Source organism: Alligator sinensis, unplaced genomic scaffold (genome assembly GCF_000455745.1).
Source record: "Alligator sinensis unplaced genomic scaffold, ASM45574v1 scaffold123_1, whole genome shotgun sequence".
Taxonomy (NCBI): domain Eukaryota; kingdom Metazoa; phylum Chordata; order Crocodylia; family Alligatoridae; genus Alligator; species Alligator sinensis.
In genome coordinates, this window is record NW_005841985.1 from 2,741,132 (window position 1) to 2,753,149 (window position 12,018).

General features: G+C 41.3%; 1 protein-coding gene and 1 long non-coding RNA gene across 10 annotated transcripts in view; one reads left to right on the forward strand and one right to left on the reverse strand.

Moving 5' to 3' along the window:
* LOC102381386 (cAMP-specific 3',5'-cyclic phosphodiesterase 4D) overlaps positions 1–12,018 on the reverse strand; it is a 431,023-nt gene that overhangs the window by 75,600 nt on the left and 343,405 nt on the right. The window lies entirely within an intron of this gene.
* Positions 938–9,867, forward strand: LOC112549874. The gene is made up of 3 exons (XR_003093458.1): positions 938–1,042; positions 7,171–7,297; positions 9,730–9,867. It is a non-coding gene; the product is annotated as an uncharacterized LOC112549874 (long non-coding RNA).

The window sequence follows — 12,018 nt, forward strand, 5'->3', positions numbered from 1 at the left end:
GACCGCCCTCGCCGCCCAGTCCGGGCCGCGCTGCGCGTGTGCGTGTGCGTGCGCGCGCGGGGGGAGACTGGGCCAAGGGGAGAGCAGCAGAAAACCCGGCGCGGAGCCCGCCGGCCCCTCCGAGCGCCGCCGTCCCGGCCTCAGGCCCCCCCCGTGTGCTGTCTGACCCCCCAGGGGAGGCAGAGCGCAGTTCATGCCGGCAACGAGCTCTGAAGGAGAAAGAAGGAAAGAAAGAAAGAGTCTGGGGGTGCCTGTGTCGGGAAAAGGGAAGGGTCACATTCTGCGGTGATGTTTGCTCTACTCCAAAAATCGCGCACGTGTGTGTGTGTGTGTGTGTGTGTGTGTGTGTTGGGGGCAGACACACTACACACCTACACTGCATGCAAAAGTGACAGATACACACAAACATCACAACCCCCCCATCACATAAACACACACTACATCACACAGGCACACACAAGCATTGCCACACACCCAAGCTGCATACACACATCACCTACACTGCATACACAGGTTACATAGACACATACCACATACACACCTGCACTGCATACAGATGTTACACACAAGCATTGCTACCCCCTGCACCCCATACACATACTGCATACACCTGTGACATACACATACTGTATACACAAATCACATGGACAAACATCGCTCACATACACTGCATACAAGCATCACATGCACACACACTGCATACACATCACACAGAAACACACTCCATGCATACAGACGTCTCTCTCACACACACATATAGAAACACATCACATACACCCCTATGCATACAAACATCACACACACGTGCACACACACACACACACTTTGCTTTCAGGGAAAACAAAGTCTTCTGAGTTTTCCAGAAGTTTACCCTGAAGGCACAATGTCTGCTTGCAGGTTTGTGTTTATTCACGATTCTGTGTCCTACTACAGCATGCTGACATACACCCAAGACGACACAAAAGAGGAGCAAAAAGTGACCTACATGCTGCCTTTTCACAAAATGACCAATCAGATGAGGGTCTGCATGTACTGACTGTGGGTAGGTAAAGCGTTCATGAAAAAAACCCTCATTCTAATGCCAAGGTACAGATATCATCTGTAAAGCCTGTCTGATTTCTGCTATATTTGCAATTTTAGTTGGCCAACCTGAACTGACGCTGTTGAAAGCAATGTGTAGAAAGATGTAAAGCCTCTAGAACAGTGAACTTACGCACCTTAGGCCATGAAAATGCTAACATACTTGTTACTGGAGTCCGTTATATGAGAATATAGCTCCATGCAGAAGAAATTGCAGCCCAGTGGGTTTCCTTGTCCCATCTAAAAATCTTCCTGAATTTGTCCCATATGAAATTAAACATAATTTTCAAAATGCTAAAAACATGTTTTGACTAGTGTAACAACAGGTTAATGTATTGGACTCTGACATCCAGGAAACTGGTTTTGCATTTTCTTACATTACAGAGTACATGCAAAATGAGCTAAGATTTCCTCACAACTGTCAAACTCTCAAGATCAGTCCATATTTACAAAGCTATTGCACAATTTGCATGATTCCCTTTCTCATTTGGAACAGGCAATACTAAAATAATGACTAAAAAACACTGACAGCAGTTTAAAAAAGTGTAAAGTACTTGCCTGAGTTATGGTTGTCTGTCACTTCTGTGAGCACTAACAAATATTCAACAAGTCACACGCCCCAATTTTTTTTAAAAAGTTTTTCAGCTGTGATACTTAGTACAAGTGTTACCTACTGCAGAATATTCCCTAGCCTGTAGAATCAAAACTTTTTGGTGTATGTATGCACCAAAGAATACCTGTGACATTCTGCAACACAGCAAACATCACAGATTACCAGCTAATAAAATGACTGTCAACTAGTCCTAAATGTTGCAATTAATTCTTAACAGAGATATGTGCTCAAAGAGGATCTATTTTTTTAAGATACATATTCTGGGTATAAGCAAAAAGCTGTTTGACATGTCTATAAGGTGCAATTTTTTTTACAAATTGTAGTGCTGATGAGGCAGAGATAGGTTTAACATGTTGCATTACTCTGAGTACTTTTCATATGGTAATGTCACAAAGTAAAACATACACTGAAATAAAGTGAAATGAACTCGTATAGCATTCTGTTGCCTACCCAGACTGCAGTCCATCTTTCAGCATTCCTTGAAATTCAGATATTGAGGAATTCACATTTTTTTTCACAAGTAAATACCACTTTTTTGTTTAATAGACCAAACTGGGATCTTGCGTGAGCAAAATAAAAAAAGTTGAAGGTGTTCAAGATTTAAGTAAATAAATAAAATGCTTAATTTATTATCTTTTTATTTTAAAGCCCATCTTCTCCCCAGCTCCATCTATCATTTTAACAATTACTGCAAACAGTGCTCCATTTTTCTGTAAACTTTACTCAGAACCTGTCTGCAGAAAAGATCCCAAAGCCCTGTAACAGTAATTCCTTCACTCTTGAATGAAGTGCCAGGACCTCTGTGAGGATGTGCACATGGCACCACACCCTAGTTCTGGCCTTGAAAAAGACATTCCACTAGTGCACAGCTTTGTATAGTAGGAGTTGGTTGAGGAGGGAACCTAGGCACAATTATAAAGGGACCTCTGGCATGAGTAAAGACTATTAAAAATTCCTCTTTATAGGATTACAGATCTTGGAGTCCAGACCAACCTCACTGACTCAAATGGAAGGCTTCTTGGGCATCAGTATGATTAAAGAACTTGAATAAGACAGAAAAGGATTCTGGGTATTTATATGCTAACAAGTAGAATAAGCACTCCCACTTTCATCCCTAAAATACCCAAATACAGTTGAACCAGAAAACAGTTTTACAGAAAATACCATAAAGCTTTTGCAGTCTAAGTTTAACTTCCCCCTTTAAATTGTTACAAAATGTATAGAAAGTATCTTGTAGGTCCTTTTTTTTCTTTTTAAGCCTACTAAGAGAAATTAAATAATTAAAACTAAGCCAGTGTTAGCCACTAGTTTTTGGCAGGCCTATAAAAAGGTTTCTCTTCTTTTCATTAGTTCTAGAGGGGCAGTTAACGTGGTTCCCAGAGCATGAACAAAGTTATTTTGTCCTGATACTACATGAGTCAACACAGCCAGTTTAGTGTCATCTTCACTCAAAAAAAATGTGTGGAGGCAGGAAATCAATGGTTGCCAAAAAAAAAAGAGTCAAACTGAGAAGGAAATATTTTTTTCAAGATAAATATCACACAGAAAACAGAGTAAAACAAGACTATGGCCCAGGTTCTGAGCTGAGTTTTGCATAGCTAAGGAAGGAACCACATTTGACGCACAGACTCTGGAGGTAGCCGGAGGTCTGGTCCCATGAGTATGTTACAGTAGGCAGAGGGCTTCACTTACACCCAGCCAGAATGGTCCCTTGAGAAATGCTGTGGTACTTGGGCCACAAACCCTGCACACAGGAATGCTCCAGCATTTTCTGCGCCAGGAACTGAGAGGGAGGAGCAGCAGGTCTAATGCACTCAGGGAATGCCCTTACCAGAGACATTGACTTTGTGTCTCCTTTATATTGCTACAACTAGCAAAAGATAACTCTCAAGGAGGCCAGAACAGGGATCCAAAACAGGTTTTTTGACTTCCACAAACTGGAGTTGGGTTTTCCAGACTATGTAGGCAAGGTCCTGTTTAACTGGTATACGGTATGTTGTTTATATTTGTTTCTCAAAATAAAAAGAATCAGCCTTGGAAATAGTATAATTTCTTTCTGTACATTACTACCCCTGATATTTTAAAAATTATTTATCAACAGATCACCTGAAGTTGGCATGGTTCTTAGTACTTCCATACTACTGTTCTTAAAAGCAGAAAGTTGGAGTGCTGTTACAGCTGCCGTGGTCCAGGGAATGTCAGAGAATAAAAAGTGTTTTGGGTTTCAGTTTTAGTAATATCTGTATAGGTGTATCAGATGTATAGTTGGGAAAGATGTTAGATAAGCTTTAAGACACAGGAGCCTTTCCTCAAGTGCCTGAGTGCCTAAGAAAGGGCATTCTGCATCCAAAAGCTTGTCAAACATCTTGTTCAACTGTACAGCTGCTTCAGTGACAGACTTTACCCCAAACCCTTTGTTTCTCTTTAAAAAAAAAGAGGAAGCAACAGAAAATATTCTCTTTTTCAAGTTCATAAACTAACACAAACAGTTTCCTAACCACCCTCCCCGCCAAGTCTAATTTCCAGCAATGGTGCATAGAGAAAACAAAACAAATGCTTACAGAGAGAACAGAGATCATCTATGATCATTTGGCATTGCATAGTCATGTTTTTTAAAAGGATGTTTCAGTGTTTGTGTTTACAAAAGAATCAACCGTGAGAACAGCATCTAATACCACTCCTGAGAGAGTCATGTCCTCATTTTCCCTTAGCTTATTCAGAAGCTCTCTGTTTACAAGTTTCAATGGGAACATTTATCAAATGCTACTAATGTTGACAGGGATAATGTCCAATTTGTTTAATTGCTGATCATGTTTTCCATATATGAAGTCATGTCACTTTTCAAGATGGTGAAAGAAAGTGCAAGCATTTCTGTTAAAGGTCTAGTTAACTTCCATACTCATCTTTTCAGTTCTGTCTTTTAAGCAAATTCAACAAACGTAGCTGAAGAAAAAGATAAGGGGTCAGATTCTGGTGACAATATGGCCATTTTGTATCATTCGAACAAAGCCCAAAATGCTGAAAAATATCCAACAAAGAACGCCCTCTGGATAGGGGTGAGCTCTCAATAAATACACAGATGATGTATTAGCCACTGTCTTGTCCTCTTTTAATAGTATGCTGGAATCCATCATGATAGGGAGGGTCATAGTCAAAGTAGTGTTCTACAGTTATGCTCAGTGTGGCTCTTTGGGGCTAATGTAAGTCAGAGAGGCACTAAGGCTACTCTAACCTATGCTGCAGCAGGGAAGTTGGAGATCTCTGGTAAGAATCAGGAAGAATTAGGAACCCACTCCCTAATTGTTCCCCTTGGGGAAAAAAGCCTGTTAGCTTTTACTACAGGTGCTTAATTATACCAATTCATAAATGTTGTGAATTTTCTTTCTTTTGTTCACATATCATCCTGCTGTCAAAATTTAAAGCTGCTCTGGCCCAAAGCTCCTGAGAAAACCTCATGATCACAAGTGAAACAAAACACCACTGGTCAGATCTAGAGCATGTATGTGTGAAGAGAAACACAGTGGCAGTAGTTTTCTCATCAATTATCTCAATGCTGCCACTTTTAACTGACATTTTCTCCATCCTTGGATTCTCTACAAGGTTTTGTTCTACAGAAGAAAAATTGGTCATGATGATTAGTGAACTTATGTACTGACAGATCTATGCCTTAGAGACCAGGACAAGGCTTCTTTCAACATGTGAGAGTCCAAAGGATTCTTTTGGCACATTGCCTTAAATTGCACTACTAGCACCAACAATGGATGTTGAAACACCCTTATCTCTTTAAGAAGAAAATTTGATGGCCTTAAAGGCAACAGCAGGAACAGAAGGTTGAAGTAGTTCCCTTGTGTAATGTTTGCCAAACTGCTCTATTGTATTTCAGATAAAGTTCATATTTACATAGCTAAACATGGGGCAAAGCCTGCATTAAAAAAGGCCTGTAGCAATATACGCTATTACTTTCATAGACCAAAAGGTGTTTCGCTACCAGTTTTTCATAGTTGTACACTCCACTGCTGCAAAATTAAAATTTAAGCTAACAGGTGCAACATCCTGAAGATTCCTCTTGTGGGTGGCATAGGTGCTTTATGCTTATTTGTTATACTCCAACACCAGGGCATTCACCAGGGAAAAGGGCATGGGAATATATTCCTATCCCCCAGCAATGCTTGACTACTAGTTACAAGAATGAGTGTAGTAGGGTGTCGGGAAGATGCCTGTGAGCAGCCTGAAAGCTACTCTAATTCAACACTCCCAAAATTTTCCTGTCCCATGCAAGCTAGACCAAAGAATTTAGTCCTTGGTGTGCATTTCAATGTGCTTGTCTTTTTCAAAGATTTATAGTTGCACCACAATGAATCTCCCAGCTAATTTCAGGAAGCTTAAAGTTTTAGGAGTGCAACTGGCAAAAACCAGGGCTCTCTACCTTTAGTGCTAGGAGAAGACATTCAGACTCATTCCTTTGCTTTGTTGTAATTTGATTTTATTAGTTCTCTGTTTCTTTGATCATTGTGGAACAAATTCTAACTTCATTCTACAGCAGTACAGTGCAATCCTCTTCTGAGTTTGGGAACACTGGTAGTGTATTTTGCAGAGAGAATGCAGAATTCTTCCATGGTGCAGTCGTTTTATGGTGGTATCTTATATGCCAGCCAGTTTGATCTATAGCCTGCAATCATTGTAAGGGGCATACAAAGTGTATACTACAACCTGTTATAAAAGCTTTTTTGTAATATTAAGTATTTGCCAATTCTCCCCCAAATTGGAATCTTGCAAATGCCAGTATAATAAAACAGATTATTCAGAAAACAACCAAACAGTACAGAAAAGCACACACTAAAACAGCTACAATTTATCCAAACATTCTGTTATTCTGTTGCTTTAATGATTGGTCATCACTGAATCTTCAAAGTATGAAAGTTTACATCAACTCTTTGAACTTACAAAGAATATCACAAGGTCAAATCACCCACTGTCTCCACACAATTTCCCTTCTTTCCTATCCATACTTGTCTTCCTGTATGACTTCTTGCTGGAAAGGACTGATATCTCTCACTGGCATCCTTGATAGAGATGGTCCTCTCATCTCAGTGCCTTAAGGGTACTAGCAGCAGCCCCACAAATCCTCAGTGGTAAATTAAGTGACCACTCCTCACATAATGAGGATTACCCTGCTTGTCACCACTGCCAGTCCCTCCAAAAAAAGTCAAATGGTTTCAGCTAACACTCCTGATTACATGAAGCAGGCACAGAGAGGAAAGAGAACATACCATGTAATAGGGCTGTGCGAAACATCGGTTACTGATTTGATTCAGCAGAGGTTTGGCCTGATTCAGCAGCCAAATCTCTGAATCTGAACTGAATCAGGAGACTCTTTAATCTCTCTGAATTGAATCGGAACCCTCTGAATCAATTCGGAGGGATTTGATGATTTGGACATACACACAACTCTAAATGTTTTTTCTATATACCTCAAGGTACCAGGCGGCTCATGAATGCTGAGATGCTGGGGCAGATGGAGCGTCCCACGGGAGTGTGGGTGTTCCCAGAGTGCTCAGCAACGGACCCAGAAGTCAACCAGAAGCACTTCCAGTTCACTTCCAGGTATGACGGAGTGAGCAGGGGACCCCGCCCCGCCCCCGGCTCAGCGATTGGTGCCTCCTAGGTCTGGAAGGGATACCTAGTGTCCCCTGAGGCCGATCGAATCAGCATTAAGTCTTCAGATATAGATTCATCTGAATCAAATCAGGGTAGTGATCCGAATTAATGAATCAAATCACTGTCCCTGATTCAGGCCGAATCCGAATCGAATACGGCCTGTTTTGCACACCCCTACCACATAACCCATCTCAAGCAACTGCTCAAAATGTGACACAACACTAAGAAAATGTGTAGGACTTTTTTGCAGTTTTCCTAAAAATGATGAAATTTTCCTAAAAAAGATGACATTTTGATGTATATTTTAAACATCTGCTTCCATCTCATGAGCAATTGGAATTCTGCAGAATCTTTCTTTTTTCTTCCCCAATCAATAATTCATCGTGTCCTGGTTGTGATGGTTCTGTGCTTAGAGGCTTAAGTAATACATCTCACAGTAGGGCCAAAAGCTTGGCATTTCTCAAGTTACTTATTTTTGCATCATAGAAAAACTACTTTTCTAGGTCCCTGCAAGTGTCTTGGAAATTATTCCTGCTCAAGTTGTAAAGTACTTGTAATCTAATGGTTCTTAGTACAATATTGTGGTTGCTGCTGATGATTCAATATCATTTGAACAGTAACAGATAGGCAGAGTGGAAAAAATTTAGTTTAGCAGTCTAGAAAACAAGGGCCTCTTGGGTAGAAAAAGAGGATGGTTGGAACAGCCACACTGTCCTGTTCATTTTTGTACAACATTATCTAGTCCAAGTAGGGGGGGATCAGGAAAAATTAAAGTTGCCACCCATCAGGATTTCCCCTGAAAAGTCCAAATGTAAAATATTATCTTCAATATTAGAACAAAAAAAATGTTATACATAATTAAACGGACGTGTAACATTTTATTGTTCTTCAGACTTAGTAACAATTTTGTCATCATCTTTCCATGTGGGTCAGCCTCTCTCTACCATCTGAATGTAGCTATAGCTGCAAGCAGACATGTTTTCTGGCATCAGGCCAGAACCACCCAGCTCAAGTCTGATTCAAGCCATTGCTAGGACCTGGCTGCCACTACTTTGCCACACTGACCAGCATGGGTGAAGTTCCCCAGCTCCATAGGCTAAATTCAGTAGCTCCATGGACCAAATCTGGCCTCTGGTCCATAGGTTTCTAACTCCTAGACTATAATTTGCTCTGCTGAGAGGCAGAGCTAATTCACCTGGACACATGCTGCATGGATACAACTATGCTGCCTCTGGGTTCAGGTGGTAGATGTAGGCTGTGGCAGCTACAATAACCAGGACTAGAACTGGTATAAACTACTTTGGTTTTGAAGTTGGTTGCTTTCCTGGGACCTCTCAAGACCAAGTTAAAGTTAGGAATTCCATCAGGTAATTTTTTAGGAAGTACATTTGTTTTGATCACATAGGACTTCCTTAATCCTGACAAGCAGAAGCAGGAATCAACTTTCCCCTCTGAGTCTCCTCCCCAACATTATTTACTCCAGTAGCCAGAATATATTCACGTGGTTGAATAGGTCAAGCTTCCTGTTCTCTTTTGCATAAATGCAAAGGACTCAGATCTCAGACAGTTGTGTAGTAGGTTGTCTTGGGAATTGTATTGTGTTTGGATTCTAACTTTTTTGACAGACCTTAAAGGACAATTTTCTGCTTTAGACAGGATGAGAAGAATATTATAGCTTCCTGGCTAAGCCTTTAATGCTTGCTGTTGTCCTCTATTTAACTATAACAGAACTCAAGAAATAAAAGGCGTAGTCAACAAACAAACCAGGTTAGAAATAGGGAGGTTCAAATAGAAGGTCATCTACAGAACAGCTCCCCAAACACTCGGGGGATGTCAGACAAAACTAGAGACAGACCAGGCTGTGAAGGTGATAAACTGTAGTGAGGAATAAACTGGCCAACAAAGGCTTGAGAACTATATACCAGGCAGTTCTTCTGGGGTGGTCTGACAAGTTGGCAGATGCACCTCTGAAGTTTTGATTTTGTCGGTGCAGGACCCCTATACTTACCTAAAATAAATGAGTATCTGGCCATCTCTGTCTTTCAGTTTTAGTATATATTTAGCTTTAAAAGCCTCCTTCTGAGATCAGGGGGTGTTTGAATCACCTCTCTTCAGGCCTTTATACTGTAATGTGTTGCACCTGGGTGGGACTTTGTGCTCAGGCTACATCTGACCAATGGACTTCAGATTGTCCATAGGACAAAATTTGGAGCCCAGGGTCTAAGGCAGTGCTTCCTGTCCTAGTAACAAGTGATGCTCTTGCTGGATTTACTTCCTATATACCTTTATCTATTCTATGTAGCATTGCGTGTCTTCTTTTGCTTGAGTCTCATGTCACTCTCTCCACCATTGCCTACCTGACCTCTCATTTCTCTTAGGTTTTGGGAAGGATGGGATTCACATACACCTTGTACCACTTTTCCTCCTCCTTTCTCTTCCCTGTGCACCCCCACCTCTGCTCCCCTGCTCTGGATTATCTCCAACAAGAAAATTAACGTGAGCAACAGTTTGTCAGATTAGGCCTTTAGCCAGTATGGTCTTCAGGTCAGGTCCTGTATCTTCCTTTGTGTTCTGTATGCTTCCATGCACACCTCTGATACAACTGAAATAATGATTAAAATATGTGTTGGGACTGTGTAACTCCAGTAGATCCTCATTGTTTTAATTACTGATATCATAAACCAGGGGTCAGCAACGTTTTTGGGCAGAGTGCCAAAAGCACTCACAACCTCAACTTGTAAGATGCTGGCATGCCAGGAACGGACAACAGGGCTAGGGACAGACATTCAAAAAGCCTGAGCCTGAATTGATTCAATCTTTGCTAGTTAGTCTAACCTGGTTAGGCTAAACTGGTTTGTAACCATACAGACATTCCCTCTGGACTGAAAAAATGTAGGCACATGCCTGCAGTGCCTCAGGCTAGAAGCCAGGGTGCGCTAGAGCAGTCCTCCCTTCCTTTCTATGATGCTGAGCTGAGGGGGGCATGGCCAGGTCCCAGCAGGAGGCTCTGATTAGGGAGGGGTTTCCCCCACACCTCCTGACCAGCACAGTGTTTATCACCCCTAACTCAGTTTTTATCACCCCATTAAGAAAACAACAGAGAGACATTACCAGCTACCTGTTGATTCTGCCTTTGTCCCCACGAGCTGTAGCCAGCATGTGGTCTGCTAGCTAATACTGTGTGTCTGTGTAAGGCAGAGGGGATGGTGAAATCCCTGCTTAGAGGGGAGGGGGTAGCAGAAGCTAGGCAGTCTATGCCAGAGCTCCAGCCAGGGAGCAGAAGGGAGGGGCCAGCCCTGCTGTGGAGCAGAGAGCCCTGCCCATCTCAGAGACCATGTGGGGATGCTAGGGTTTAATTTAAACCAGCAAGGAGTCTGGGACAGACATTGCATAAACCAGTTTGGCATAAACCAGTTTGATCCAAATCAGATGTCTGCTACTGCATTCAACCAGGTTTATCTCAAACCAATTTCAGCCATTTTCAAAATGTTTTATGTGCAGTGAACATCTGTTCTGTTACAGGTTTAAACCAGTTTCTGATTACTTAAACCAGTTTATGTGTAATGTCTGTCTCCAGCCCAGGGTAGCCATGAGGGGCCTGATCCTTGTTCTGGCAGCACAGCCCTGGCCCCTTCCCTGCTGTCCACCTTGAGGCACACATGCCAAGCAGAATTCCTTCATGTGCCATGCTCTGGCACCCATGCTCACAGTTGTCCTATCCATCATAAACACTTATATATGGGATATGCCTTAGTTTTTGTTGTTATTATTTTGGGAATAAGTGAGGGGAGTATACCTGAAGACTCTAATCAGAATTAGATCTCTTTTGGATGGTGTGGTGTGCAAATGTATTAGGTCCATATTTTTTCACCTTACAAAATGTAAGCAGTGCACACTCACTTGCTTTATATGATTATTTTTTTAAACTGTTGTATTTATTATATTTCTATCATTTCCTTTTTCCCAACAACTTGAATAATGTTATGGCTGTGACAAGATCTTGGTGCACAGAATTATTATTACCACGTGTGATAAGTAAGAAATCTACACATTAAAGCTGAATAAATTGCATTAGTCACACATTTCCTCTACATTGGACAATGAGTCAACCATGTTTTCTATTACATTTCCTTGTTATCTTGCCCTAGTAAATTATTCTTGAGGCTACTAAACCTTACAATGACATTGTAATTATCACTCACCCTTTTCACAGTTGTAAAAAAGGCAGACTGGGGTGGGGTCTATTTTGGATGACAGGTATGCAACTGACAAACGTCATAGAACAAAACCACAGAACAGCTCAACCTGCTCTTCCATGCGTCAAGTCTAAAACTTGACAAATACTGTGCCAGTCTTTCACAACATTTTCTAGCAGGCTTGGTCACTTCCCCTGAAGAAGCAAACAAAAGGAATCTTTTAACAACTTCTAAGAAAAAATCCTGGAGCCAGACTATGAGCACTAATGTCACTGAAGTTATGCTAATTTAAGCTACCTCATGATTTGTTCCCTAGTTTGTAGATAGTTGAGGGAAACTTATTCAGATACTAATATAGTAGTGAGAAAAAATGCAGAAAAGACCGATACATGATAGTAATTGTTATTTTTTTTCATTCTGTAGATTATTTCCTAAGAGACTGTTCCCGTCCAATTCCTTAGTCCAGAACAG